The sequence below is a fragment of the Bufo gargarizans genome, chromosome 8 (assembly GCF_014858855.1).
Source record: "Bufo gargarizans isolate SCDJY-AF-19 chromosome 8, ASM1485885v1, whole genome shotgun sequence".
Classification (NCBI taxonomy): Eukaryota; Metazoa; Chordata; class Amphibia; order Anura; family Bufonidae; genus Bufo; species Bufo gargarizans.
Window position 1 is genome coordinate 36010499 of NC_058087.1, and position 24117 is coordinate 36034615.

Below are 24117 nucleotides of genomic sequence, written 5' to 3' on the forward strand. Positions count from 1 at the left end.
CTGAAGACAGATAGACCATGTCTGTAACCCAGAGAATTCCTTCAATTCTTTAAAGAATTTTCCAGTAAGAGAATAATAAAATATGGGTCTGAAGGGTTTAAACAGACGTTTAAAAAAAAAAACATTATTCACTTCCACTCGCTATGCCCTCCGAAAAACCAGGAAGAGCCTGCTTAGCCAATCACTGACTAAGAAAGGTCACCACTAAGCCCAGTGACCACCCACTGTGCACAGGTTTATACTTTGTTTACTCTGGGAGGAGTTTTCTCTTTTGCTCTTTTGCACCCTCTAGTGGTAACATGGAGAATGACAACTAAAAGAAATTGCATTACCTACAATGTACAGTTTATTTTTATGTGGTAGAGGTTTTTAGCTCTACAACTTTTCATTTTTGTAGGTATTTACATTTTATTACTGCACTTAGCTTAAATGATGGGATATTAAAATAACTGTGTAGAGTATTTAAAAAATCGAAAGCCGTGCATTACAGGTATCACTTACGGGAATATGTTGCCCATGGAAACCATTATTTGCATCATCACCTAATGGTAACTTGTTGTGCTGTAAATCTGTGTTTTACCCTTTTATAATATATATTGACTGCATGGAGGAGAAGACGTCTATTCGTTTCGCTCGGAGTCCGCTCCGGTGACATTTAATCTGTTGGAAATGCTGTTTTAAGTCGCTTATAAATAGGAGACACCTTTTCAATGTCACATTCATGACATGTTTTCTTTGTGGTGCAGACAAGGGATTTGGGACTCTGAAATTTGTGACACTATAGAAGCAGCTTATCTGTACACGCTCATTAATGTATGTTCATTCTGGGGCCCGGGATGGTTTAGCTTTTCTAGTCAAAGACAGGAGACATAGATTATGCCGTGTATGTTTGCACATGTTATTTAACGTAAGCGCCATTTGTCAGCGGTCCCGGAGGAAAAATCTAAGATTAACGTACAGCCGGAATTACCTGCTCGTCTCCCGGTGGAGTATTCAATATTAATAAACCGGTATTTCATAGTAATACGGATTAAAAGCTGAATATTGATTCAAGGTGATGAATACAGATGCCACGTGGAGTCCTTGTCTGATGTAGCAGAGCTGTCCTTATCCTGGGCTAGCTCTACTAACTGTTCTACATAGTTGATCTGCACTCTCTTAAAGGGTCATTTGCACTTTAAAAGAGTGCAAGGGAGAGCCAGGAGGGGGGGAGTGGTAGTTATGGCACTGATAGGAGTTGTAGTGGTTCACAGTCACTGTCCTCACTCTAACGCCCCCTGGGACCAAGCAGTGAATGAAGTGGCGCACCCTTTGGGCACACCCTGGGCCTTTTTAGGACTCCTGCCTAGTGGTAGTTCGGGCACCATTGATGGTGTATGGTTGGAAGAGTGCAATGCAGGAGGGCAGGTGCATAACCGGATAATGGTGGCCACAGTGCAGGTGTAGGGTGCAAGGCAATCAGGAGGGTAACAAGTCAAACAAGCTTTAAAGAGGATAATATCTCTCCAGAGTTCACAATCTTTCCAAGGCTGTTTATGGGAAAGCAGGGTGTACGGTAGCTATCTATGAGTCTCTGATTGCACTTTTCAATCTTCCCAGATAACCAAAGGCATGCAAATCCATTCTCATTAACACGACAATTCCCAGTCTGCAGGGTGCAGATCTTAAATTAGATGGACAATCCATCTCCAAAGTGTAGTGGGTGCTGAAGCAATATACCCTCTCCACAAGCAGCAAAACATGTGCTACCTTTAGTCCTCATAGTCCTAAACAGTCTGTGAAAAACGCCTCTCTTACTCTTAGAAGTTTGGTTCTTGTCCTAATCATAGAAGGATGGAGGATCCTTGTAGTAGTCCTCACACTGCACAGACCTATGCAGATCCTCACATTTCAGCGGCCTAAGCAAGACTCTCTGGCTGATGCACTCAGAGTACACAGCTCCTCCCTCATAGGGGGAAGGCCCAGTCTTCCTCCTACTGAATAGGGCACAATATCTCAACTGTTTGGAATCACATTCCATGTGTGGAAAGTACGTTAACCCTTACTGGTAGAAATTCACAATTTTAGCTGTGAATTAACCCTTTAGCAGTGATGCACTGAGTCACTGCACATTCACATGGTTCGACACAAAGTGAATTGGTGACGCATGATCCCTATTCCTCCGCCGTTAACTTTGCATATGGTTAGCAGCACATATCCTGTTTACAAGGGGTGGCAGGCTGCTGATAATTGATGATTTTTGGGTGCTGCATAAATGGTACAAATGTTATTATGAATGTTTGACCTGCTATTTGTCCCGATCATATGGATGCATAAAAAGGCCCTTAGTTCCATAGATGTGGTTGGGCACACATTCCTCGCACCGATTCAAAATCCTTCTAGCCATGGTCTTGTGGCTGGAGGGACCGGGGTGCCCTAATTTTGCCAATGGGTGTTGAACCCCTAATGATCTTGCAGTTGTCACCTATCCAGTGGCCAGGAGATAATTGCTTATGCACACTGCATGGCAAATCACAAAGCCTATAACCATTTCACTCGTGCCCCTCCCTCACTTATACACTGCAAAATTACGGACTGAATATTCCAGAGCATCTGTTTTTATTTGCAATCATAATCTCTCGACACAGGAAATAAATACTTTATTATAAATGTACATTAAAATGTTAAATGGAATTATCTTCCCTCTATTCCCCAGGGATATAAAGAACGGCTTATTGTGGAAATTGTTTTCCTGCGTCTCCTTTATTTCATTTGTGGAATCGACTGTCTTTCCCTATCTTCATCACTGTCTCTTTTCAAGTAGACGCCGGGTGCCTAGAGTGATTGCGCTGCCGAGATTTAAATAAAACATTTCTCTTGCAGATGAGTTTGTAAGTGATATCTGGTAGATTTATGATGAAATATCCCCGTCAGAAGCTTGTTACTGGGTAAACTCTCGGTTAGCAACGCTTCTGATTTGTTTTTTTCCCCCTAATTTTCCAGATTCTCGACAATAAAGCTCAAAACGTAGAAATGTCTTTGTTTATTGGCTTGAGATAAATGATTCTAACAGAAGGAATGACTTTGTGTACAGTCGTGGCCAAAAGTTTTGAGAATTACATAAATATTGGAAATTGGAAAAGTTGCTGCTTAAGTTTTTAAAATACCAATTTGCATATACTCCAGAATGTAATAAAGAGTGATCAGATGAATTGCATAGTCCTTCTTTGCCATGAAAATTAACTTAATCCCAAAAAAACCTTTCCATTGCATTTCATTGCTGTCATTAAAGGACCTGCTGAGATCATTTCAGTAATCATCTTGTTAACTCAGGTGAGAATGTTGACGAGCACAAGGCTGGAGATCATTATGTCAGGCTGATTGGGTTAAAATGGCAGACTTGACCTGTTAAAAGGAGGGTGTTGCTTGAAATCATTGTTCTTCCATTGTTAACCATGGTGACCTGCAAAGAAACGCGTGCAGCCATCACTGCGTTGCATAAAAATGGCTTCACGGGCAAGGATATTGTGGCTACTAAGATTGCACCTCAATCAACAATTTATAGGATCATCAAGAACTTCAAGGAAAGAGGTTCAATTCTTGTTAAGAAGGCTTCAGGGCGTCCAAGAAAGTCCAGCAAGCGCCAGGATCGTCTCCTAAAGAGGATTCAGCTGCGGGATCGGAGTGCCACCAGTGCAGAGCTTGCTCAGGAATGGCAGCAGGCAGGTGTGAGCGCATCTGCACGCACAGTAAGGCAAAGACTTTTGGAAGATGGCCTGGTGTCATGAAGGGCAGCAAAGAAGCCACTTCTCTCCAAAAAAAACATCAGGGACAGATTGATCTTCTGCAGAAAATATGGTGAATGGACTGCTGAGGACTGGGGCAAAGTCATATTCTCCGATGAAGCCTCTTTCCGATTGTTTGGGGCATCAGGAAAAAGGCTTGTCCGGAGAAGAAAAGGTGAGCGCTACCATCAGTCCTGTGTCATGCCAACAGTAAAGCATCCTGAGACCATTAATGTGTGGGGTTGTTTCTCATCCAAGGGAGTGGGCTCACTCACAATTTTGCCCAAAAACACAGCCATGAATAAAGAATGGTACCAAAACACCCTCCAACAGCAACTTCTTCCAACAATCCAACAACAGCTTGGTGAAGAACAATGCATTTTCCAGCACGATGGAGCACCGTGCCATAAGGCAAAAGTGATAACTAAGTGGCTCGGGGACCAAAACATTGACATTTTAGGTCCATGGCCTGGAAACTCCCCAGATCTTAATCCCATTGAGAACTTGTGGTCAATCGTCAAGAGGCGGGTGGACAAACAAAAACCCACTAATTCTGACAAACTCCAAGAAGTGATTATGAAAGAATGGTTGCTATCAGTCAGGAATTGGCCCAGAAGTTGATTAAGAGCATGCCCAGTCGGATTGCAGAGGTCCTGAAAAAGAAGGGCCAACACTGCAAATACTGACTCTTTGCATAAATGTCATGTAATTGTCGATAAATGCCTTTGAAACATATGAAGTGCGTGTAATTATATTTCACTACATCACAGAAACAACTGAAACAAAGATCTAAAAGCAGTTTAGCAGCAAACTTTGTGAAAGCTAATATTTGTGTCATTCTCAAAAGTGTTATTTACGTGGCAGGAGTATGTATAGGTAGGTTACAACAGATGGCGTTGGAGGTGTCCTTTTTCAGTCTTGAGACAAGACTATATGGTGACTTGTATCTACTTGGCACCATAGAAACATAGAATGTGTCTGCAGATAAGAACCATTTGGCCCATCTAGTCTGCCCAATATACTAAGACCAAGTATTTTCAAGGGTCCTTTAGGACTGCATACAATGACTATGGATATTGTATTACAGCTATAACCACATGCATTGGCTGTATTCTCCAATCCTTTATAAAGCAGTACACTATGGTTGGCCAGACACCTCTGACTCCATTTATCTTTCAAAGTAGGGGAAACATTGAAATTCAACGTACCCAATACTTCTTTCCCCCTCACAGCAGTGAACTCCTTATTAGTTTGTTGATAATTCTTCTGAAATTGTCAGGTGATATTTAAAGGGGTGTATTGTAAGGGTATTTTTAAGAACTGCTTGGTTCTGTCCCCTTTAATTCTGTTTAATACTATGGTTAATAGTTTACAAGTTTTCCTTGTAATGAAGTGGGTTAGAGATAGCACCCATCCCCCATTATGTTGATAAGAATACAATCCTGAGTGATCTCAGAGACATGCGTGATGCACACTGGAGGAGGGGTTGATGAGAATAACTGTGGTATGCCCTAACAATTAATTAGAATTCCACCCGGAACTTCATCCTAGGTTGGATGTAAGTATTGATTTGTCTTATCTCGGTTATGTGTTATAATGTGGTAGACAAGCCATGGGTTATAGCATGATCGGCCGGATCCCTACCCCTTATTTAGGCTAGTAATGTTTCATTTTTATTATTCTGTATGTGATTTCTTTGTATTATCGTATATTTAATCATACTTAGTAGATATATTTATTTACTTAGACTGCATACGTTTATTCATTCTCAAATCTTTTGAATTCGCGTTACGGTACTGTCACGGACGGTGTACAGGAAACAAGACAAAGCAACATGCATATATGACTGAGTGGATCCAAAGCTAAGGAACCAAAAGGGAGACCCCTGCACAAGACCTGAGACTATCCCTGGCTGCTCAGCCTATGCAAAGATCCGAAAGGTGGAGGTTTGCATATCCACGTACCTCGACTATATACCCCTGAACACCCTACAATAGTGAGGGGACACGACCACCGGCTCCCTACTCCAGACACGGAGGGAGTCAGGGTCACCTGGGATCTAGCAAACAGAAAATAACAGATAAATGTTCAGCACTTAACTTTGTAGCAGACAGGAAAACAAGATCAGCATGCACACACACTCCAAGAGGAAGTATAAGCCGCCCAGCAATGCACCATGGGGAGGGATTTAAAGGGAAGCAATCAGTCCAACTCCATGACAGCTGAGAGAGGCTAACGAGATGAGGAACTGAACAGCACAACAAAGAGAACTCAAGGAGGAGGTTCTGAAAGGCCTCTGTCAGAGCTTCTCAGCTGTCTGGTTGTGACAGGTACAAGGGGTTTTCCAGGGGTATAATATTGATGACCCCCCCCCCCCCCACCTGCTGATCTGCTGTTTGAAATGGTTGCGGCCTCTTTCTAGGCCAGTGATGTCACCTTCATCGGTCACAAAGCTAATATACAGCATGGAGCTTGGTATTCTGTGAGGAGCACCACTGCCTCTTCAAACTGTTGATTAGGGATGAGCGGCATAGGCATATTCGAATTTGCGATATTTCGGGAATTTTTGGCCGAATATTCGCAAATTAGAGAATTCGTGATCTCCAGTCATTGTTTACTTGATTGCAACAATCGGCAATGTAATATATTTGTGATAAATTTGCGATAAATTCATAATTAGAATATTCAACACTATTTGCGAATACGAATATATAGCACCATATTCTAAATATTCACAAAATTCTCGAAGTGGCGATATTCGCTATTGAAATTCGCTATTCGAATATTTGCCCTCAACATAACAGTTGATCAGTGAGGGTGTCGGAAGTCAGACCCCACTGACTTGATATTGATGATCTATCATGAGGATAGATCATCAATATAGGAATCTTACAAAACCCTTTTAACTAATGTGTATTATTAGAAAGTGAATCTTGGGTTTCCCAGAAAGGCAAAGTTTTTTTTTATTAAAAAGGACCACAATCTCCTTCTCACCAATCCCCTGCTGCAATTCCAATACTGCAACAGTCTCCTCTGCTCTCCACTTCCTGCTCTTGGCTTGACACACAGGAAATGGCTTTGAATGCCTGCTCAGCCAATTACTGTCTGAGGTGGATTACCACTAAGGCAGGTGATTGGCTGAGCGAAGCCATTTCTTGTGTGTCAAGTCTGGACCAGGAAGTGGAGAACATCAGAGACCAGAGCAGTGTCAAAACCACAGCAACAGATGATTGGTCTGGTGAGTAATGCTTATTTCTTTCTTATTTTTAACCATTTCTGGCCCTTGTTCAAAGAAAATCTCTTTACAAAACCCCTTTAACACTTCAGTGACCAGTCTATTTTACATCTAAATTGTTTGAGATGGGGTATGAACAACAAGTGGAGCAAGCTTGGCATTTTTAGTTTACTATTATTCACACAGTGTGCTGTCCGCATCCCCATTAACGGTCTGCGGCTCTGCAAAAAAATTAAGCATGTCCTATTCTTGTCCGCAGCTGCTGGCAAGAATAGGAATCCTCTATATAGTGCCAGCCATGTGCGGTGTCAGTGTTTTGCGGTCCGCAATTTGCAGACTGCAAAACACTATTGACGTCTGAATAGATCCTAAATTCTGGATCACTGTCCCATCCTTTTTTATTTATTTAACAATTCTTTATTTAGGAGACAACAAAATTATAACAAATATAATTAAACAATAACTTCATCCATTGTCATCCCCCATTTGTATCCCGTTCTAAACAACCCCACCCTCCCTCCCTAGCGATGCGACTCTATAATAGTAATACAAATATTAATAATAATAATTGTCATGCCTTCAGCAAGTTTATTGTTAATTTATGCATAGCGTTCATACATAGTTAATATGTTTTCTGTATAATTCTCTGTTGATTGTGTAACAGCACCATCTAGTGGCCGTTTTACATACAATTGCAGATATTTCACACTACAAGTTTGGTCTACTTCAGCTTCCTTATCCTAGTGACATCATCATCCCTGCACATAGCAGCCATTTTCTTCAATCACAGCCACACGGCCTGAGGATAGCACATGGCTTGGAAGCCTCTTGAGACATCCTCCACATCTAAGCTCACAGTAGCATCACTGGTATGTCACATAGCAACATTACAGCCTGTTTGCATCTGTTTTCTTATCTATTTGCATATCTTTCTCTTTTCCTTTATAGCAGCTTATAGTTAGCAGCTAGGGACCATGTTTGTTATGCAGATAGGAAACATGCTCTGGTTAGATATGCATCTGTGTTTTGTATGTACATTGCTATATGTCAGACCCCATTAGTAAGCGCATTGTTTTTTCTGTTCCCCAGTTTTACCACACACTGATTAACATCCTTGCAATAAAGATAAAGTTGGACGTTACTCCATTGTCAATTCATTGCCGGGATACGGTTTAGCTGTCTGTCAAGCTATGTACCTTCACACATAAGGAGGACAGAACAATAATAATAATAAGGATGGAAAATAGTTATAAAAGACAATGGGGGGAGGGGACCATAAGGAAACTACCACTTCCACAGCCCCCATATACTCAGAATCTCTCTGAATATGTAAGACCCTCTCCTATCTCTTAGGCTACTTTCACACTAGCGGCACAGACCTCCGGCAGGCTGTTCCGTTGGGTGAACAGCCTGTCGGATCGGTCTTGCCACTAGTGAACGCTTGCCACCGGACTGCCGCTCCATCCCCATTGACTATAATGGGGGGTGGGGGCGGAGTTCCGGCGGAGGCACGGCAGCGCACGGCGAGAGGCTGCTGGAATAAATGTCAGACATGTCGTAGTTTTATTCTGGCAGCCTCTCGCCGTGCGCTGCCGTGCCTCCGCCGGAACTCCGCGCCCGCCCCCATTATAGTCAATGGGGACGGAGCGGCAGTCCGGGGGCACACGTTCACTAGCGACAGGACGGATCCGACAGGCTGTTCACCCGCCGGAACAGCCTGCCAGAGGTCCGTGCCGCTAGTGTGAAAGTAGCCTTAGGCTTATTCACAAGATGTAGCCACTCCTTACAATTTGGAGTATTATGTGAGATCCAGACTCGAGTAATCAGAAGTCTGGCTAGAAACATAATTCTAATCAAAAGGATCTTTACCTTGGATAGATCCCCCAATATCCAGCATTCAGCCGTAAATGGAAGTGTCATCCTCAGTGTTTGAGAAATAAACTTATGAATTTTACCCCAATAGACTTTTAAATCTGGACACGACCAGAACATTTGCAAAAAATCCGTCATCTGTGAATCACATCGTAGACATCCCGTAAACCACATTTATTAAGCCACGTTGGCGTGATATACACTCTGTAGAATATTAAACTGTACTAATATATGATTCAAATTGTGTGATACTAATCTTAAATCACCTAATATATTTCCCCAATCCTCTACCAAAACCATTGGGCAATCCGCTCCCCGAGCCCGGAGAGACAACCTCATTAATTAGTGCCTCCACTAATAATAAGGCTGTTAACAGCCTGCATTTGTGGGAGGGGCGTCTGGCTATTTATCCCCCTACCTGCCGCTCAGCCAGGCGCCCGAGCCTCACGCATACCTGCAGTATACCTCCACTTCCGACCCGAGTCCTTGCTTCCGGTATCCCGCGCGCACGCACTATCCCGTGCGCACGCACCGCCGACGTCCGGACTGCCGCTCGTTAGGCTATCAGGTAATCAGGGGCACAGCTGGCTCCGCTCTAGCTGTGCCCCACGCCTGGCCTCTGGCCCCTGGAGGTTCGAGTTGGGGGCTGCTCTTCCCCGGCGTGATCCGCACGCATGTCTGGGAAGCGGCATCTGGTTTGAGCTGTTCTGCCGGTCACACGCCGACACGATTTGGGGAATCATAATTGAGTCTCATTTTAGGTTGGCAGTTTGCGCTTCACTTGCACCGTTCAGGAACTTACCAGTTTGCCCCCTGCTGGTGCACGCTTTGTTCACCGCCTCCCCCGGCATGCTGCGCTCGCACGAGTGCGGGCGGCAGGGTTGGGGGAGCGGCATGCTAGTCAGGGAACCGCCGGTCACATGCCGGCTCAGCATGAGAGCCTATGGTGATAAAATTAGTGTCAGAGGTTGTTTGTGCATGTAACCATGCTTTTTGCACGCCTTTAAATCTGGTTTTGGGATGCAGGTTGGCCTCCCGCTTTAGGAGGGGTGCAGTTTATTGGGGTTCCCTGCCAAATCTCCTGGGGCTCTGTACGTTTAATTTCAAAGCTTACCTGCCCTGCATCACTATACCTGAATTAGCGATTCGCATGCTTTCACTTTTTCGGTCTCAGGAAACAGTGGTTCTCGTTTTCTGGTTCAAATCTGCTTCTGTCTCCTGGTCTTTACGTATGGCCGGGGTCCCCTGGCCCCCCCGGGATCTCAGTGCCTCCCGGATCGCCCAGGTTGTCAGTTTTTCCTGGATCGCCCAGGTTGTCAATGTTCCTGGATCACCCAGGTTGTCGGGGTCCCTGGTTCGCCCGGGTTGTCAGGTTCCCTGGATCGCCCAGGTTGTCAGTTTTTCCTGGATCGCTCAGCTTGTCAGGGTCCCTGGATCGCCCAGGTTGTCAGCGTCCCTGGTTCGCCCGGGTTGTCGGGGTCCCTGGATCGCCCGGGTTGTCGGGGTCCCTGGATCGCCCGGGTTGTCGGGGTCCCTGGATCGCCCAGGTTGTCAGGGTCCCTGGATCGCCCGGGTTGTCAGGGTCCCTGGATCGCCCAGGTTGTCAGCTTCTCTGGATCGCCCGGGTGGTCGGCGTCCCTGGGTCGCCTGGGTTGTCAGCGTCCCTGGATCGCCCAGGTTGTCAGCGTCCCTGGATCGCCCGGGTTGTCAGCGTCCCTGGATCGCCCGGGTTGTCAGCGTCCCCGGATCGCCCGGGTTGTCAGGGTCCCTGGATCGCCCGGGTTGTCAGGGTCCCTGGATCGCCCAGGTGGTCAGCGTCCCTGGATCGCCCAGGTGGTCAGCGTCCCTGGATCGCCCAGGTTCTGTCTTTGTTTAAATGTCAGTGTCTCTGGATCGCCCAGGTTGTCGGTGTCCCTGGATCGCCCAGGTTGTCAGTGTCCCTGGATCGCCCGGGTTGTCAGCGTCCCCGGATCGCCCGGGTTGTCAGGGTCCCTGGATCGCCCGGGTTGTCAGGGTCCCTGGATCGCCCAGGTGGTCAGCGTCCCTGGATCGCCCAGGTTGTCAGTGTCCCTGCATCGCCCAGGTTGTCAGTGTCCCTGGATCGCCCAGGTTGTCAGTGTCCCTGGATCGCCCAGGTTGTCAGTGTCCCTGGATCGCCCAGGTTGTCAGTGTCCCTGGATCGCCCAGGTTGTCAGTGTCCCTGGATCGCCCAGGTTGTCAGTGTCCCTGGATCGCCCAGGTTGTCAGTGTCCCTGGATCGCCCAGGTTGTCAGTGTCCCTGGATCGCCCGGGTTGTCAGTGTCCCTGGATCGCCCGGGTTGTCAGCGTCCCTGGATCGCCCGGGTTGTCAGCGTCCCTGGATCGCCCAGGTTGTCGGCGTCCCTGGATCGCCCGGGCTGTCAGGGTCCCCGGATCGCCCAGGTTGTCAGGGTCCCTGGATCGCCCAGGTGGTCAGCATCCCTGGATCGCTCAGGTGGTCAGCGTCCCTGGATCGCCCAGGTTCTGTCTTCGTTTAAATGTCAGTGTCTCTGGATCGCCCAGGTTGTCGGTGTCCCTGGATCGCCCAGGTTGTCGGTGTCCCTGGATCGCCCAGGTTGTCGGTGTCCCTGGATCGCCCAGGTTGTCAGTGTCCCTGGATCGCCCAGGTTGTCAGTGTCCCTGGATCGCCCAGGTTGTCAGTGTCCCTGATCGCCCAGGTTGTCAGTGTCCCTGCATCGCCCAGGTTGTCAGTGTCCCTGGATCGCCCAGGTTGTCAGTGTCCCTGGATCGCCCAGGTTGTCAGTGTCCCTGGATCGCCCAGGTTGTCAGTGTCCCTGGATCGCCCAGGTTGTCAGTGTCCCTGGATCGCCCAGGTTGTCAGTGTCCCTGGATCTCCCAGGTTGTCAGTGTCCCTGGATCGCCCAGGTTGTCAGTGTCCCTGGATCGCCCAGGTTGTCAGTGTCCCTGGATCGCCCAGGTTGTCAGTGTCCCTGGATCGCCCAGGTTGTCAGTGTCCCTGGATCGCCCAGGTTGTCAGTGTCCCTGGATCGCCCAGGTTGTCAGTGTCCCTGGATCGCCCAGGTTGTCAGTGTCCCTGGATCGCCCAGGTTGTCAGTGTCCCTGGATCGCCCAGGTGGTCAGTGTCCCTGGATCGCCCAGGTGGTCAGTGTCCCTGGATCGCCCAGGTGGTCAGTGTCCCTGGATCGCCCAGGTGGTCAGTGTCCCTGGATCGCCCAGGTGGTCAGCGTCCCTGGATCGCCCAGGTGGTCAGCGTCCCTGGATCGCCCAGGTGGTCAGCGTCCCTGGATCGCCCAGGTGGTCAGCGTCCCTGGATCGCCCAGGTGGTCAGCGTCCCTGGATCGCCCAGGTGGTCAGCGTCCCTGGATCGCCCAGGTGGTCAGCGTCCCTGGATCGCCCAGGTGGTCAGCGTCCCTGGATCGCCCAGGTGGTCAGCGTCCCTGGATCGCCCAGGTGGTCAGCGTCCCTGGATCGCCCAGGTGGTCAGCGTCCCTGGATCGCCCAGGTGGTCAGCGTCTCTGGATCGCCCAGGTGGTCAGCGTTCCCGGATCGCCCAGGTGGTCAGCGTCCCTGGATCGCCCAGGTTGTCAGTGTCCCTGGATCGCCCAGGTTGTCAGTGTCCCTGGATCGCCCAGGTTGTCAGTGTCCCTGGATCGCCCAGGTTGTCAGTGTCCCTGGATCGCCCGGGTTGTCAGTGTCCCTGGATCGCCCGGGTTGTCAGCGTCCCTGGATCGCCCGGGTTGTCAGCGTCCCTGGATCGCCCAGGTTGTCGGCGTCCCTGGATCGCCCGGGCTGTCAGGGTCCCCGGATCGCCCAGGTTGTCAGGGTCCCTGGATCGCCCAGGTGGTCAGCATCCCTGGATCGCTCAGGTGGTCAGCGTCCCTGGATCGCCCAGGTTCTGTCTTCGTTTAAATGTCAGTGTCTCTGGATCGCCCAGGTTGTCGGTGTCCCTGGATCGCCCAGGTTGTCGGTGTCCCTGGATCGCCCAGGTTGTCGGTGTCCCTGGATCGCCCAGGTTGTCAGTGTCCCTGGATCGCCCAGGTTGTCAGTGTCCCTGGATCGCCCAGGTTGTCAGTGTCCCTGGATCGCCCAGGTTGTCAGTGTCCCTGCATCGCCCAGGTTGTCAGTGTCCCTGGATCGCCCAGGTTGTCAGTGTCCCTGGATCGCCCAGGTTGTCAGTGTCCCTGGATCGCCCAGGTTGTCAGTGTCCCTGGATCGCCCAGGTTGTCAGTGTCCCTGGATCGCCCAGGTTGTCAGTGTCCCTGGATCTCCCAGGTTGTCAGTGTCCCTGGATCGCCCAGGTTGTCAGTGTCCCTGGATCGCCCAGGTTGTCAGTGTCCCTGGATCGCCCAGGTTGTCAGTGTCCCTGGATCGCCCAGGTTGTCAGTGTCCCTGGATCGCCCAGGTTGTCAGTGTCCCTGGATCGCCCAGGTTGTCAGTGTCCCTGGATCGCCCAGGTTGTCAGTGTCCCTGGATCGCCCAGGTTGTCAGTGTCCCTGGATCGCCCAGGTTGTCAGTGTCCCTGGATCGCCCAGGTGGTCAGTGTCCCTGGATCGCCCAGGTGGTCAGTGTCCCTGGATCGCCCAGGTGGTCAGTGTCCCTGGATCGCCCAGGTGGTCAGTGTCCCTGGATCGCCCAGGTGGTCAGCGTCCCTGGATCGCCCAGGTGGTCAGCGTCCCTGGATCGCCCAGGTGGTCAGCGTCCCTGGATCGCCCAGGTGGTCAGCGTCCCTGGATCGCCCAGGTGGTCAGCGTCCCTGGATCGCCCAGGTGGTCAGCGTCCCTGGATCGCCCAGGTGGTCAGCGTCCCTGGATCGCCCAGGTGGTCAGCGTCCCTGGATCGCCCAGGTGGTCAGCGTCCCTGGATCGCCCAGGTGGTCAGCGTCCCTGGATCGCCCAGGTGGTCAGCGTCCCTGGATCGCCCAGGTGGTCAGCGTCTCTGGATCGCCCAGGTGGTCAGCGTTCCCGGATCGCCCAGGTGGTCAGCGGTAATCCTTTTTGGGCCCTTCACTAACCTGATTTTGAAAGCGGCCATGTATCTCACCTTTTATGGATTCCTCCGGCCCGGTGAGGTTCTGGCGGGTTCAAATCGCCATAACCATCCTCTGAAGCAGCATCTGTTATGGGGCCAGGGCCGTTACACTCCCCTGCTACCTTCCACCAATACCATTCAGACGGGACCCCCTTCTGAGGTAAATTCTATCCCACGCTGAACGATTGGTGCCCAGTTCAGGTGCTGCATCAACTGCTAGCCCTCATCCAAGGTTCATCACCAGATAGCCCGCTCCTGCCACACGCAGGCAAGCTTCTCAGCACCCTCAGTTTATATCTTTCGTCCGTGCCCTCGCCCAGGGTCTAGGCTATGACCCCAAGGTAAATTCGGGCCACTCATGTCGCTAGGGGCAGACTCCGCTGCTTTTCGGCATCGGGTGCCAGATCATGTCATCCGGTCCATGGGGTGGTGGCGGCCCTCCTGCTTCACTAGGTATATACCCAATCCTCGAGTAGAGATATCTCGTGCCTTTCGATCACTGGCTTTGTAGTTTGCAAAAGTGTGTACCTAACTGATGTTTTTTGCCCCCTTTTTCACTGGTGTACCCGCGCCGTGGCTCCCGGCACAATTCAGCCGCTATGCTCAGGGCAGGTGTCCCCGCGCGCGCCGACGTTGTCCTAGCCCTGACCATAAATAATTTATATAATTGTGAAATCTTCCACTTCAAACCTAAATTACCTATCGATGTATTCAGAGGTGAAAAAATATATCTACATCTAACGGTGAAGTTTCTTTTACATTAGCAATTGCTGAACATATCTGAAAATACCTAAATGTGCTAAACACAAAAAAGGGACTATCTCTCCATTTTTCACCACCTGTGAAACTTACCTAATATTACTTTTTTGCCAAAACGTATCCCCCGTTTAGTTATTTGCCGCTGTCAGCAGTCGCTATAGCTGGTATCTGTCTAGAGTGCGTTATAGAGGACGACGGACGCCTTTGGTTATTGCACATTCAGTAAGTGCACACAATGAACCGTCCCCGTTACAGCGTTACATCCGCATGACTCCCAGTGTATTGGAATCGTAATTACTGACACTTTAGATAAGAGGAGAACTTGTCGATTCCTCCGGAAGAACAGTCAGTGTTATTAGAGATGGATGGATAACTTATTAACTGCAGAAGAGGAGACACGTCCATTGTAAATGACTGCACGAATAAATGACAGCATGTATTATATAACGTATGGAGGGGGCTGCAAATAATGTAAATGTTTCTGAGCCTATGAATAGGCTCACAAACACAGACCATCATACAGAACATACATACAGAACATACATGTGCACAAGCATAAACACCAAACACATTCATGCATATACAGTTATACATAAAGTATATTAAACACCCAAATACATAGATACATAAAAACACACCTACATGCTGTACTTACATACAAAGACGCACATACTTACTGGACATACCTGCATACTGTATGCACACACTTTACGTTAACATTTCTTCTTTTATAGTCCATTCTTCAGAGTCCTTCAAAAACTGTATTACCTTTTGTGGGGCACAAGAGCTGACAGTCATCCTGTCCCAGTCCCAGTCCAGCATGTACAGGTACTTTACAGATTATTAGCATTTTCTTTCCTCGCTCTTACTTAGGCCTCATGCACACGGCTGTTGTTTGGGTCTGCTTCCAAGCTGCAGTTTTTGCGGCTTGGATGCGGACCCATTCACTTCAATGGGGCCGCAAAAGATGCGGACAGCACTCTGTGTGCTGTCCGCATCCGTTTCTCTGTTCCGCGACCCCGCTAAATAATATAACATGTCCTATTCTTGTCCGCGCTTTGCGGACAAGAATAGGCAGTTATATTGACGGCCACCGGTTCCGTTCCGCAAATTGCAGAACGCACATGGGCGGCTTCCATTTTTGGCGGATCCGCAGTTTGTGGACCGCAAAAAACTGAACGGTCGTGTGCGTGAGGCCTTATTATCATTTTATTCTTTCCTGGACGGTGCTTGCAGTTTAGAGGCTTCTACATGGAAGTTTTAGCATTTGCTTTATCTCTTCTTCTCTATTGGGTGAATCAATATAAACTGCTTCTGGGTGATTACATTTGTGACTAGTTTCATCACTTTTATGGGATCCTTAAACTCGTGCCGACACTGACTTCTATAGTAAATGGGTTCAGGCTCTTTTTACTATCTCAGAATCCATAGAAGAGCTCGGGACGTTTTTCCACCTTCTGATAAACATTGGAGGGAAGCGGTTGCCAGAACTGATCCCAAGATTTTCTATGGGAGCAGTTTTGGCATCAGCTGCATCTGTTGTGATATCGGATGCCTCACCGTGCAACATTATTCTGCTTAACTATGGACACCGGACCAATTCCAATCATTATTCAAACCCTTCCACATTGGCCTGCCACTACATCAGCCCTTATACATTGGACTTACCACTATTCCAAACCTGCTACATCAGTCTTGCCACTACATCAGCCCTACTACATAAGTCTTGCCACTACATCAGCCCTACTACATAAGTCTTTCCACTACATCAGCCCTACTACATAAGTCTTGCCACTACATCAGCCCTACTGCATCAAACTTGTCACTACATCAGCCCTACTACATAAGTATTCCTACTACATTAGCCCTACTACATAAGTCTTCCCACTACATTAGCCCCACTACATAAGTCTTGCCACTACATCAGCCCTACTACATAAGTCTTGCCACTACATCAGCCCCACTACATAAGTCTTGCCACTACATCAGCCCTACTACATAAGTCTTGCCACTACATCAGCCCTACTGCATCAAACTTGTCACTATTTCAATCCTGCTGCAAAATCAGCTCTGATACAGCTCATCTACTCCCAGCTGTGCTTCAACTCTACTACATTTCTGTACATCTACAGCTCAGCATTTAACAGCACTACTACAGCTCCTCTACGCCAAGTGTTCCTGAATCCTGAACTCTGCTACATTGCTGTACATCTACAGCTCAGCATTGTACAGCACTATTACAGCTTATCTAACCCAAAAGTGCTTCAATGTTGGTTCATCGCTGCTAGTCAACATCTCTGCATCGCACAGCACTACTACAGCTTTGCTACACCAAGTGTTCCTCATCTCTGTTTCATCACTTCTACTCCAGTTACATCTCCTGATCAGCCCCATCTCCGCCTCTGCTTCATTCTTGTTCCTACTTACCAGCACCCCGGTCAATGCTCTACCAGACCTGCACATCCTGACCAGTGACTTAGCAGATCTGCCTCCTCAGGTGAGATTTAACACCAAAATGTAGTATCACAACATTTCAAGTGGGTTAATGGGTTTGTGTGGACCAATAGTGGTCCAGGGTCGGAAGAAATACCTTGACCTGAGTGGCAGTTATAGGTCTCAGCATTCTTATAACATCTAGGTGTTGATTCTGTATTACGCCTTATTGTACTGCGCACCTGGCTCTGCTAAATTACCATTCCGAAATCCTTAGCACTTCTAACTTGTAAACCACCCCTTACTGTATCACATACCTGACTTGGCTGGACTGCTGTTGTGATCCTTGTCTTATCAGACCACATTCTACGCTTTACCCGTGGTGCCACCTCTGTATCTGCCCGACTCCCATTGTTGATGACTTTTAGACTGTCTGATTTTGCTTCTGTTGCCTTCTCCTGTATAACCCTCCAGGATGTTATAGCGACCTTTACGTTTCTAGTTGCCTATAGCAAATGTATCTCTACTTTCATTCCCCACCTGCTAGACATTATTCGGGGAATCATCCGAAGGACCAGGGACCTAATGTCCTCATTCACTTTTGTGACTTATTGTAACATGCTGCAATTCACATCACAACCACTGGGGGCGGGCCACAAAGACACATAAAGCATAAACAATTCCCGACAGAGTATCACAAAAATCATACTTTTTTTAAAGCCAGACATCTCGCACCGCACATCTTGGAATATGTCGAGACATGAGCAAAAGTAAGAAAGTCCTGGGACAACCAAAGTTGCTGTAAAGGAGGAAGATATATGTAAAATTGTGCCTTCCAGTTAGTCATTTCCCTTGGTATCATAGGAAACAAACAGTTTTAAACTTTCAGTTATTCAGATCTGGATGATCTTCACATAGTACCCCAAAGATAGCGAGCAAGTGACATCCCTGACCCTTGCTAACTCTCTCAGATCACTCATATTGTTTCCTATACTTCTGTATCAGACCCTGCAGGCATCTTCAGCTCATCCTATTCATATTTTCTAGTAAAGCACACAAATGGATTCTCAATCTACAATCCTTCTGTATGTGGCATTTTCTTGGGTGTTCCTTACAGTCGTTTTCCAATGCAGTAGACTTTCACAGAGAGTTCTGCCCCCAAGCCAAAGATCACCTTTGAAATGTGGCATGCTTGTCAGCGCTGGTGCGGGCTTGTTTCATCTTCTGTGCGTTGCTTAGATCAATGTTACCAGCCATACTGCTATTTATGTATTATTTGTTTTGCTTGCTATGTGGATTTAATTAATATTTGGGGAGGGGAGAGTCGGTAATGGATGGAACATTTGGCTATTTCACTCTTCAATTATTTATGTTCTAGAGGCGGTATGTCTGAAGGAAATGGAATACGCTTTTTGATATAAATAACTAGGCTGAAAAATGAAGAAAAATAATCCGGCATTAAAACTGTTGGAAAGAGGCAATTATTCACACACGATGGCCCTAAGTAACTAATAAATATCCATGGCATTTTCTCCATTTTCAAAAAAAAAATCCTAACTTTTTTCAGAAACTTCTGAACTTGGCTTATGATTAGAGATGAGTGAATTTCTCAAAAATTCGATTCGATACGAATGAATTTGCATAGAGATAAGCCACTGAAGGCTTTTCAGCATAACATTCGCACCCCAAGAACAAATAGCTGGAATGACAGAGCTGTATAATGGCTATTTGGATCCCCCCCCCACGCAAACAATGATTTTGCTACTGAGAGAAAAACATGTGATTTATACTAAAATGAGCGCGCTGATTCCAAATATGAACTCGGAATTTACCTGACACGTCTAGATTTTACGTTATACATGCCAAGCCTATTTAGTTATAATATTAATGCATTATATTGGAAATGTTCCTATGGACCTGTCCAGACGCACTCAGGCTGATGTCAGCAGTAAGTATATAGGTATATGACAGATTTTGATAAAGTGATCTGTTATAGTGCTATCAGTTTTGAAACTTAAGAGGGATAAACACAAATGGGTTAACGATCCAGACAATTTCTGCTACATATGTGGCAAATACAGTACTTATGATCAGCGCAAGAATCTGACAAAGCGAGTGCTTCTTGCTTACAAGTATTACTTTGACTGTAAAATTGGAGATTCAAGATAAAAGCTGGGCTACCTCATGCTTGTTGCACTGTGTGGTTGAATGGTAAAAGGAAAGAATGGCTTTTGCAGTGTCTATGGTTTGGCGTGAGCAGAAAAATCACCATTCAGACTGTTACTTTTACATGACTAAAATCGCTGTATATTCAAAGAGAAAGAAGTCACAAATGGTGTATCCTGACTGTGAGTCTGCTCTTAAACCAGTACCACACGATGTCGAGAATCCAGTTCCTGCCACTCCCACAGCAGGAACGGCAACTGAAACAGACGGTTCTGATCCTGATGAAGAAGAACATGTTGATTTTCACAATGTATTTCCTGATCCAGAACAACTGGAGGGTCAGCCGCACTTGCCGATCTGTCATTACCTAAAGCAAAGTCAGAACTGCAAGCTTCTAGACTTCAGGAATGGAATTTGCTACAACGAGGCACCACAAGTTCACACTTTTGTCATCGACAAACCAAGTTAGCTTCATACTATGCAATGGAAAGCGAAGTCTGTTTCTGTACTGATGTAAATGCTCTTATGATGGAGTTAGATGGTACACATGTTCCCGATGAATGGAGGCTATTCATAGACTCTAGCAAAACAAGTTTGAAAGCTGTCTTGTTGCACAATGGCAACGAAAAACCATCTGTTCCATTGACTCATGTGGTTGGAATGATAGAGACCCATGCTTCTATGGAGTTAATTTTGAAATTATTAAATACTCAGAACATAAATGGAAAATTTGTGCTGACCTGAAAGTGGTAGCACTGCTGCTTGGCCTACAGTTAGGGTACACAAAGCATATGTGTTTCTTGTGTCTATGGAACAGTCATAATGACAACAATCATTACAAAATGAGACAGGGGCCTCTCAGAGTCGAGCACACAGTTAGTCAGCACAATGTACAACACAAATCACTGGTCGATCCACTTCAAGTTTATCTTTCACCACTTCATGATAAACTCGGTTTAATGAAAATTTTTGTAATTGCACTTAATCATGATGGAAATGGCTTCCAGTATTTGAAGGAGACCTTTAGCACACTGAAAACTGATGCAAAAATAAAGGCCGGAATTTTTATTGGCCCCGCAATCAACAAACTAATGCATGATGACACATTCAGAACAAAACTCAACCCTCTGGAACTTGCAGCTCGGGATGCATTTGTGCTCGTAGTGCAGAACTTCCTTGGGAACGGACGAGCTGCAAACTATGCTGAATTAGTAGACAACATGCTTACAGCATATGAACAACTAGGCTGCCAAATGTCATTGAAAGTGCATTTCTTACATTCCCATCTTGAATTTTTCCTACCCAATTTGGGACACATAAGCGACGAACATGGAGAGCGGTTCCATAAAGATATTTCTACAATGGAGAACAGGTATCAAGGCCGCTGGAATCCCAACATGATGGCGGACTACTGCTGTTTTTTGCAACGGGAAAATATGACCGTTCACAAAAGCAAAAGCAGATGCCTGAAGCACTTTTAACAGTACTGGGCCTCGCTCAAGTAAGACTTTTAAACTGAAAAACAAGACTTTTTGAAATTTTGTTATTCCATTACATTTTCATACACTGTTTACTACGCAAACTTTGATGTAGATCAGGTAATTGTTGGAGTAAAACTCGTTCTGTTCCAAATTATTCAATGCTTTCCAAGTGCTTAATTCATTTAGGAATACTTATGCATAGCAAAATTTTGTGACGTGTTTCGTGACGTGTTGACTTCAGATTTGTAATCCGCACCCTCGATTTAGTATAGGACAAATGGTTTTTGCCCAGTAGCAGACGGTGTAATCTTTCCCTGCACTTGTAAATCATATTTTATTTCCAAATGATGTTTTCTGTATGACTCTCCCTTGCCCCTGCAACGTCTGCAAAATGATTCCTCCCTATCCTTATCGTGCACTTATAAAGCGCTTTTTTTTTCACAATGAGGTTTTCTTTCACGTCTGTCCCTGAACAAAGTATGATGGTGAATGGCAAAACCTAAGATGGCCGCCGTATTTATAGGGCTGTGACATCACCAGGCTGGCTGGCTGCTGATTGGCTGCATGCAGGGCATTATGGTTCATCCCGCCTTCCCAGAGTTCCTTGCCTCATGTCCCCACATGTGTAGCCGCCATTGTAGCCACCATGTTAGGAAAATTGCGATTCGTTACCATAAAGCGAGAGGAAATTCGATTCTCTCATCTCTACTTATGATCAAATCTACATATAAAGGGCTGAAACACCATAAATCTGTATTAGTTCATTTCATGTTTAGTTCAAACGTTAAAAATGCAAGGAAAGAAAAAAAATTGCTGACAATTAGATAAGGCCTTTTTTTTTTTAAGGTCTGCAAAAACGGGGTCCGTAGGTCCGTGATCCGTGATCCGTGACCGTTTTTTCGTCCGTGGGTCTTCCTTGATTTTTAGAGGATCCACAGACATGAAAAAAAAGTCATTTTGGTGTCCGCCTGGCCGTGCGGAGCCAAGCGGATCCGTCCTGAATTACAATGCAAGTCAATGGGGACGGATCCGTTTGACGTTGACACAATATGGTGCAATTGCAAACGGATCCGTCCCCTATTGACTTTCAATGTAAAGTCAGGAGTCCCTATTAATATGCCATCGAATCAGAGTTTTCTCCAATCCGATGGTATATTTTAACTTGAAGCGTCCCCATCACCATGGGAATGCCTCTATGTTAGAATATACCATCGGATTTGAGTTACATCGTGAAACTCAGATCCGACATATATTCTAACACAGAGGCGTTCCCATAGTGATGGGGACACTTCTAGTTAGAATATACCACGAACTGTGTACATGACTGCCCCCTGCTGCCTGGCAGCACCCGATCTCTTACAGGGGCTATGATACGCACAATTAACCCCTTCAGATGTGGCACCTGAGGGGTTAATTGTATGGATCACAGCCCCCTGTAAGAGATCGGGTGCTGCCAGGCAGCAGGGGGCAGTCATGTACACAGTTTGGAGTATATTCTAACTAGAAGCATCCCCATCACTATGGGAACGCCTCTGTGTTAGAATATACTGTCGGATCTGAGTTTTCACAAAGTGAAAACTCAGCTCTGAAAAAGATTTTATGCAGACGGATCTTCGGATCCGTCTGTATGAAAGTAACCTACGGCCACGGATCACGGACACGGATGCCAATCTTGTGTGCATCTTTTTTTTTTCACGGACCCATTGACATGAATGGGTCCGTGAACCATTGTCCGCTAAAAAAATAGGACAGGTCCTATTTTTTTGACGGACAGGATACACGGATCACGGAGGCGGATGACAAACGGTGCATTTTCCGAGTTTTCAACGGACCCATTGAAAGTCAATGAATCTGCAGAAAATCACGGAAAACGGAACAACGGCCACGGGTGCACACAACGGTCGTGTGCATGAGGCCTTAGATACACAGTCGAGTCCCATTATTCTAACCACTTCCTATTTTCGACATCGCAGTAGCTCATGAAGGAAGTCATGTGTGTTGAGCTGGCTCAGTGGGTATAGAAGGTGTGCTGAGCTGGCTCGGTGGGTATAGAAGGTGTGCTGAGCTGGCTCGGTGGGTATAGAAGGTGTGCTGAGCTGGCCTGGTGGGTATATAAGGTGTGTGATAGGCTGTCTGCACACATGCTGTATCCCTCGTTCTTCTTATGGGTAAAAGGGGTGATCTATCGAAAGTAATGATTGTTTTCTTTTGGGCCAAGATGCAGTATTTCTGAAACTGCGCAGTGTGAACTGTTCTCGTGCTGCTGTGGTGAAAGTGTATGGTGAGTGGAAAAATGGCACCACTGTAAATAAGCAATATGGAAACTGTGGAGCACCACGCGCCACTGATGTGAGAGATGAATGTCGGGTATGAAGGTGCTTTAGGGCGGACTGACACGCTAGTGTGGAGCAGCTCACCGCCAAAATGAACCAGGGGGTGACCATACACGTGTCTACATGAACAGTTCAGCAAACCCTACTGTGTATGGTGTTCCAAAGCAGACAGATGGGCACTGCACCTCTGGTAACCAAGATGTATCTGCAGAAAAAGCTTACATATACATGGTAGTAATTGGAATTTGACCTCCGCTGATTGGCAAAGGGTCGCCTTCTCTGATGAGTCATGTTTTCTGGTTCATAGGATGGATGGAACTTGGTGTGTCAGGTGTGAAACATCATAGAACAAACACCCTAAAACTAGGGTTGAGCGAACACAAACTATAAAGTTTGGGTTCGTACTGAACTTTACGATTTTTTGACCCCGGACCCGAACATTTCAGTAAAAGTTCGAGTTCGGTGTTCGGCGATTTAATGGAGCGTGTTGAAAAGCTGCCCTTAGAAGCCATCACAGCCATGCCTACTAATGGCATGGCTGTGATTGGCCAGTGCAGCATGTGACCCAGCCTCTATATAAGCTGGAGTCACGTAGCGCTGCACGTGACTCTGCTCTTACTAGTGTGGGGAGAGGATGCTGCTGCTGTGAGGGAGAGAATAGGAAACAATTCTGGTGTTCTTGGTGTTAAATCTGCAAACTACAGCGATTATTTTTGTACCCTTGAGCCCAGTGCCACTAAGAAATAAGCTTTAGGGCTCGTGCACACAAACGGTTTTTGCTTTCCGTATACGGACCGTATTTTAATTCCGTATACGGTCCGTATACAGAACCATTTATTTCAATAGGTCCGCAAAAGATGCGTGCTGTCCACATCCGTTGCTCCGTTCCGTGACCTCGCAAAAATTATGAGACATGTCCTATTCTTGTCCGTTTTGCGTACAAGAATAGGCATCTCTATAATGGGCCTCCTGTTTAGTTCCGCAAATTGCGGAAGGCACACGAGCGGCATCCGTTTTTTGCGGATCTGCAATTTGCGGACCGCAAA